The 7,242-nt window shown below is 38.4% G+C and overlaps 1 protein-coding gene across 11 annotated transcripts in view; it reads left to right on the top strand.

Annotated features, from left to right (window-relative positions):
• The first annotated feature begins 3,795 nt into the window (after nucleotides 1-3,795).
• igfn1.4 (immunoglobulin like and fibronectin type III domain containing 1, tandem duplicate 4) overlaps nucleotides 3,796-7,242 on the top strand; it is a 30,161-nt gene continuing 26,714 nt past the window's right edge. For all 11 annotated transcript variants that reach the window (XM_036950773.1, XM_021570026.2, XM_036950772.1 and 8 more), the window contains exon 1: nucleotides 3,796-3,955. The gene's annotated coding sequence lies outside the window, so the exon portion shown is untranslated. The remainder of the gene's footprint in view (nucleotides 3,956-7,242) is intronic.

The raw sequence follows: 7,242 nt of genomic DNA, 5'->3' as shown, positions 1-7,242 counted from the left end.
GGATTGATTATATACGTTTTTTGACTTGTTTGGAAAAGTTTATTAGTAACGTTCGGGATTAATTTTGAATGCATTTTAATGGAGGGAAACTGGTTCGATTATTGACGGAAGCGGGCCAGCTAAACTGAGTTTTTATGGATATAAAGAAGGACATTATCGAACAAGAGGACCATTTTTGATGTATCTGGAATCTTTTGGAGTGCCAACAGAATAATATCAAAGGTAAGGCATTTATTATATTGCTATTTCTGACTTTTGTGGCGCACCTGCCTGGTTGAAAAATGTTTTTCATGCTTATGTTGCGGGGCGCTGTCCTCAGATAATTGCATGGTGTGCTTTCGCCTTATAGCCTTTTTGAATTCTGACACAGTGGCTGGATTAACAAGAAGTTGTCATTTATCTGGATGTATTACATGGTGATTTTATGAATGTTAAATATTTATAATTCTGTAGTTTGAATTTTGCGCTCTGCAATTTCACCGGATGTTGGCCAAGTGGGATACTACAGTTCCACCTGCCCATAAGAAGTTAATAGTGTTTAAGGCTGAGCTGTAGTCAATGAACAGCATTCTTACATAGGTATTCCTCTTGTCCAGATACCAGTGTACAGTGCACATTACCTCTTTAGAGGTAATACGGTTTGCATTTGATTGTGAGACATGCTAGGTTGGCTGAGCAAAAGTACTTGAGTTCCTGTACGTTATCACAATCACACCATAAGTAGTTAATCTAGAAACATACACCTCAACCTTTCTTCTTCCGGAGAGTTCTTTATTTGGGGCAAAAATAGACTATCCCCTGGCGTTAAGACTGTTAAATGTTGCGGGGTGGCAGGTAGCCTAGTGTTTAGAGTGTTGGACCAGTAACTGAAAGGTTGAAAGATCAAATCCCTGAGCAGACCAGGTAAAAATCTGTTGTTCTGCCCCTGAACATGGCAGTTAACCCACTGTTCCTAGGCAGTCATTGAAAATAAGAATTTGTTCTTAACTGACTTGCCTAGTTAAATATATATTTTTAAATCCTGCCTGTGCGATATGAACCCGAGAACCCGGCTGTATGGATGGGGACAGTATACAGTGGGGCAAAAAAGTATTTAGTCAGCCACCAATTGTGCAAGTATTCCCACTTAAAATGATGAGAGAGGCCTGTAATTTTCATCATAGGTACACTTCAACTATGACAGACAAAATGAGAAAAAAAAATCTGAAAATCATATTGTAGGATTTTTTATGAATTTATTTGCAAATTTTGGTGGAAAATCAGTAATTTGTTTCATGAAAACAAGTAAAAGCAGGCCTCCCGAGTGGCGCAGTGGTCTAAGGCACTGCATCACAGTGCTAGCTGCTTTACTACAGATCATGGTTTGATACTGCAGCCGGCTGCGACCGGGTGTCCCATGAGGCGATGCACAATTGGCCCAGTGTCGTCCAGGTTAGGGGAGGGTTTGGCCGACCGTGATGTCTGTTAAAGGAATTAAATTCCCATATGATTATCAACCAATTCAGTTATTACACTCTGCCCATTTCTAAGAATTTGTACGATACTTATTTGCCTAAAATAGACAGAGACCAATCAATAGCGTTTATTCTCAAGAGTACTGATCATGGTACAATTTACAACAGGTTATAAACTAAAAATGACGTCATAGGTTTTAAACTGTCCCTCCTCCACTCCGATACAATGGCAGTATAGTTCCCAAGCCTTCCCACATCGTCCACCACCTGTTAAATAATTTACTACTAGCCCAAAGTCTCTCCTCTCCCTGTGTAGAGATAAGATGTCCTGCAAGGAACACAGCATTCTAGCCAGTCTGACGATAACTCCATTAGTTTCTAACAAGGTACAGACAGTCCTTCTAGATGAAAACTACACACATTACATTCAGTATTATGATTATAATAAGATTCATACATCCATACAGTAACATAGTAGTATTAGTAGCGACTCCTGTGGTGGACCGGGCGCATGCACACTGACACGGTCTCCAGGTGTATGGTGTTTCTTTCGAAACATTGGTGCGGCTGGCTTCCGGGTTAAGCATGTGTTGTGTCAAGAACCACTGCGGCTGGGCGGTTCTCGACCTTTGCCTCTCCTGAGTCGGTACGTGAGTTGCACACTACCAATTGGATATGATGAAAAAGGGTTTGAAAATAAATTCTGTAACATGCTTAACAGTGTAGAACATGAAAAGTTATTAATAAACAAATTAGGAACATTTGGGCAGTCTTGATACAACCTTTTTAACAGACATGCAATGGTTCATTGGATCAGTCTAAAACTTTGCACATACACTGCTGCCACCTATTGGCCGACATCTAAATTAGAATAATACATTATGCATTTCAAAGATGACGGTACAAAAAACGTTTTAAAAAAAGGTTGTTTTTTTCTTTGTATTATCTTTTACCAGATCTATTGTGTTATATTCTCCTATATTCCTTTCACATTTCCACACACTTCAAAGTGTTTCCTTTCAAATGGTACCAAGAATGTGCATATCCTTGCTTCAGGGCCAGAGCTAAAGGCAGTTTGATTTGGGTATGTCATTTTAGGAGAACATTTTTAAGAAGGGGGCAGTCATTAAAAGGTTTTAAAGGTTGTTTTCTTGAGTCTGTAGAGGCTCTAATTCAGTCAGTCTATATTTTCCAATGATGGCTCCTCTATTTCACCTGACTTCTTCAGTCTAGCCTATGACCTTTTGCAGCGGTGTGGACCTGTTATCATCCCAGATCTTAAAGTGAACATGATGCAACATACTCTCAGGCTTTAGGGTAACCTTTGGCTAGATTACTACCTCATAAAACAAGCCCAGAAAAAACATGACTTCTCTGCTAACAACTTGTTAAGCCAGGTCGTCTCCTGACAGTGTGCCCATTTTATAACATTAGAATTATGATTAGCACGTCCATTGAACTTTCCTCTTTACAGGAGACCATCCTCACTCACATGTCAATAAATAGCACAATAGGTTGTAATGTGGTTGTTAAATCCCAAATTAAATTCCAACTCACTGGCAACCTTGAGTTTTACTACATTAACCTCTCTGGCACCTGCAGACAATCACCTCACAAACTGTACTACATTAGGGCACCATAGAGGCAAAGAGCTGACTCACAACTTGTTAAAGGCACAATTGCTAAGATCCACTTCTCGCATTGCATTGCCAAATCAAAGAAGAGGAGCATGCATAGCGTACACCATTTTATTCATACCAGATGTATTAGTACATCATCAAGTCAAACGCTGTGTTCGGTCTGTCACAGAGACCATTCCTTTCACTCCAAGACATGATACAAAATGATTCATTTTAAGAAACATAAGCATGATCTCTTTGCAGACAAAAGTAGCCCCAACTGTTTCCTTACCAACCTTTTTATCAATACTCCCATGTTTGCATTGGCACCATCCATAACGTCAACCAAGACAGATCAGCTAAGAGATGAGAAAATACACTCTCTAGTTTCAGTCTGATGCATCATTTCCTGAAGGAACTACACTTTACGGGAACATTAAACAACAAGCATCTGCCAACAGTACATTTATTATAATAATAATAATCATAATAATAATAATAATAAATGCCATTTTGCAGATGCTTTTATTCAAAGCGACTTCCAGTCACATCTTACATACAGGTGGTCCCGGAATTCAAACCAACTATCATGTTGTTGCAAGAGCCATGCTCTAACAACTGAGCTACAGAGGACCACAAGTTAGCTGTCAAAAGTAATTAAGCTGGGATGAATATCCCCTCCCCTTGCAGGGGTTGCCATTTCAGCCAAAAACAAATAGGCAATCCCTTGCTTGGCAGGCACTCTGAGAACGAGGAGGCTTGATGCAGAATCACTGGCATTCCTAAAAGGATTTATTAGCTTGTAGACCTGTGAGGCTGCACTCGAATATCAGACTGGGAAGAAGCACGGCTGGAGAGGATCACAACTAAGCGTGCTGAGAGGTAAGTCCATCGTCCATCTCATCCTTAGCAGCAAGGCTTAAACGGAGGTGTTAATTGTGGCAACTTTGGCCATAGTCCTTATCACAACAGCTCCCTGTGCTGTGGCTGAAAAGGGACTTAAGTCATTTTCTGCCCTTCAATAGGACCTGTAATGTATTATGGCATATCAAAGAAGTTGTCCTACTCTGAAAGTCTGCTCATTCATATTGCATTCTATTTTATATTACTTAAAGAGCCCTGTAGAATAAAACGTGCAAGTATTATGTTAATGTATATATTTTTTTGTGTAATTGCTGTTGAATATAAAAATATCAGACAGTATACGATTTTTTAAAATATATATTTCATAGCTTCCTAAGTTGTATAAATACTCTTGAAGAGAAACATTTTAATGAATGTTAATTTAATGACATTAAAGTTAATAATTAATTCAGAGTAATGAATTGCACTGCAGGGTAAATTGTCATGTCATGAGATTTTGCAGTCACAAGGAGAGGAGTCACACTCAATTTATTTTAAGAGTATGATCATACCTCTAGTTTACATAGTTGACCGCGTTGTATAGTTAGTGGATTTTCTAATGCTTACGAATATTAATACGAGAGCATACAAGGTAATTACCATCCAATACAGGATAAATTTCTCCATTTAGCTATTTGAGTGAGCAGTATTTCTTGCTGCTATTGGCAAACATTTGTTTGTCATTTGGTAAAACATGATTAACTTTACATCCCTCAACCCCCTGACCCAATCATGCTGAATGTCTACAGCATGCTGCCCTCAAGGCTTATGCATCCTTTACAACATTGGTGCTTGCTGTTGTCCGGGGATATACAAAAATGGTTGTTATTTTATTTGAAATGCACAAGGTCCTCTACTCCGACAACAAATCCACCGATAAAAGGGTAAAACGAGTTTGTTTCCAGTAATCTCTCCTCCTTCAGGCTTCTTTTACTACGTTTGACTTCACATCGCTGTTGGCAACCAACTTTAAGGTGCATTACCACCACCAACTGGACTGGAGTCTGGACCTCAGTTAATCACCCATGTGGGTATTTGTTCCTAAAAAAACGGGAAGAGATGGGAGAGGTTGGACTTGCAGATCGTCAAGCGTTACAGATAGAACCAAAGTTATATTATAGCGCGTGGCTATGCAAATGCTCATTGACGCACATGAGCAGTGTGGTGCAATAATTTAATAGAGTATGTGTACATTTATTTTTGCAACACTTGCACATGCGACGCGTGCAGTGTGGTCAGCTTGTTAGATGTAAAATTTCACGACTAAGACCTCCCCAGCAAATATTTTACAATTACAGATTTCTTGATTTATCTTTCTTTTTTTGGTTTTCCTTGCCGAGTTCTGCTAGGAGCAAGCTGAATCTAGTATGTGGGAGCTTTTAATCCAAACAGTGCAATATATATATATATATATATATATATATATATATATATATATATATATATATGTATGTATGCATAATTATTATTATTATTTTTTTTTTATTATTATATTTTCATAATTATATTTTTACAATATATTTTCAGGATGGCAAAAATGATTTCAGTGTAAACTTAAATGACTTAAATCCAGATATAAAGTATATAGAAAAGATCATGGACCTACATCGTTTTGGGGAACATTTGAGGACTAGCAATAAGTCAAATAAAAGCTATACAGCCAGGGAGAAATTAAAATTCCATGAACAATGAATTTAGCACGATTGGTTTTGTTGTTATGTTTGAGCTAAATAACACACAATTACCCATGGCAAAATACTTAGAATTGCAGGAAATTCGTTTTAAAGGTGCAACATTTTCTCTCAGTTCCATGGCAAAATATGAAGAATTGGAGGAAAATAGCTTTAAAACCTGAACAAATGTATCTCAACTACATAGAGAAATGTTTAGATTTGCAGTAAATTGGCTTAAAAATGCTACATTTTCTCTCATGATGGGGCACTCTGAAATGTGCCCTAAAATTCAGCCACGCTGACGGCCCGACCCTGCCCATTGTCACGTCTCCCTGCCACTGCCACCTCCTAAGCCCCTTTTTGATCCAGAACCCCTGAAGTTTTGCCCTTTCCAGGCTTTCTGAACCTGACCATGACCCACCTTAAGTTATTTCAATAATGCTAGGTCATTAAACACTGCACTCCGGGCATTAAGAACAGTATTCCAGCCCTGGTCACATAAGCAGGTGGCTGCGTTAACATTAAGGTGCACTGTGAGCCACATGGTCCCATAAAAACCGACCCTTGCTGTGGCATGGAGGCTGGCACTAAGTGTCCTGTCAGTCACTGGCCAAGTGGCTCATTTTCAACTGCCTGAGCGCCAAGAAAGGGGCAGCTTTGAAAAACTGCTAATTCACACTATGCACCATCAATGTTCCCAAGATTAACACTTCATTTAGAAGACACAAACCAACTGGTAATGGGATTACTATTTTTGTCAACTCTGTTAAGTGGTGTTGGGACCCATGTGTGGTTATTTTAGTAGTCAGAATGACGGGAGTGAAATATGGGGTAAACCAAATCCTAAAACTACATAATGGACAGTATTGTGACATCATAATATTGCTTTACTTTTAATGATGGCCATGGAATATAACTGAATTAAACATCTAAAATGGTTTATATTTTAATTTTGAATTTCCAGAGAGAAATTACTGAATATTCTATTTTGAGCAGGTTTTAGTTGGGCTTACTCATCACACAGGTCAAATGTGATTTATGGCATTTATGGCACCTTTGTGATAGGATGATCATAGTTTTACATGGCATGTGATGTATCATATGTCAATGTACTATAACATGCTCTTCTTCGAAAGGCCTCGACTAGGAAACCCTAGAATATCATACATATGTATAACAAGCCGTGTTGAATTTCCTCAGATATTAAATCAAAATCTTCTTTATAGACTACATGTGACAGACCCACCATATGGCCAAGTTTAACATTACCTACATTGTTATGCAGTAAAAGTAGCACTAATAGTTTGAAATCCCAAATAATTTTCAATATTCAAATACACATACGAATAAACCACAAGTTGACTGTACAACAAACTAACAATTAGGCCTGCGTGATGAAAATGTTGTTTCTTGTTTCAATCTATCCACCAATTCTGAAACATTTCAACTTTGACTTGTATCCTTTTCCATGTTTTTTTATAACCTATCCTAACTACAGCAGCCTACTGAGCTCTGTTTTTCATAAATACTGTATAACTTCAATTAAACGCAGCCTCAAATAGCCGCCTGTCCCGTTCAATCGCCGGGGATCGA

Source organism: Oncorhynchus mykiss, chromosome 17, assembly GCF_013265735.2.
Source record: "Oncorhynchus mykiss isolate Arlee chromosome 17, USDA_OmykA_1.1, whole genome shotgun sequence".
NCBI classification, from domain to species: domain Eukaryota; kingdom Metazoa; phylum Chordata; class Actinopteri; order Salmoniformes; family Salmonidae; genus Oncorhynchus; species Oncorhynchus mykiss.
The sequence above is the reverse complement of the archived record's forward strand: the minus strand, read 5'-3'. Positions and strand labels throughout refer to the sequence as shown.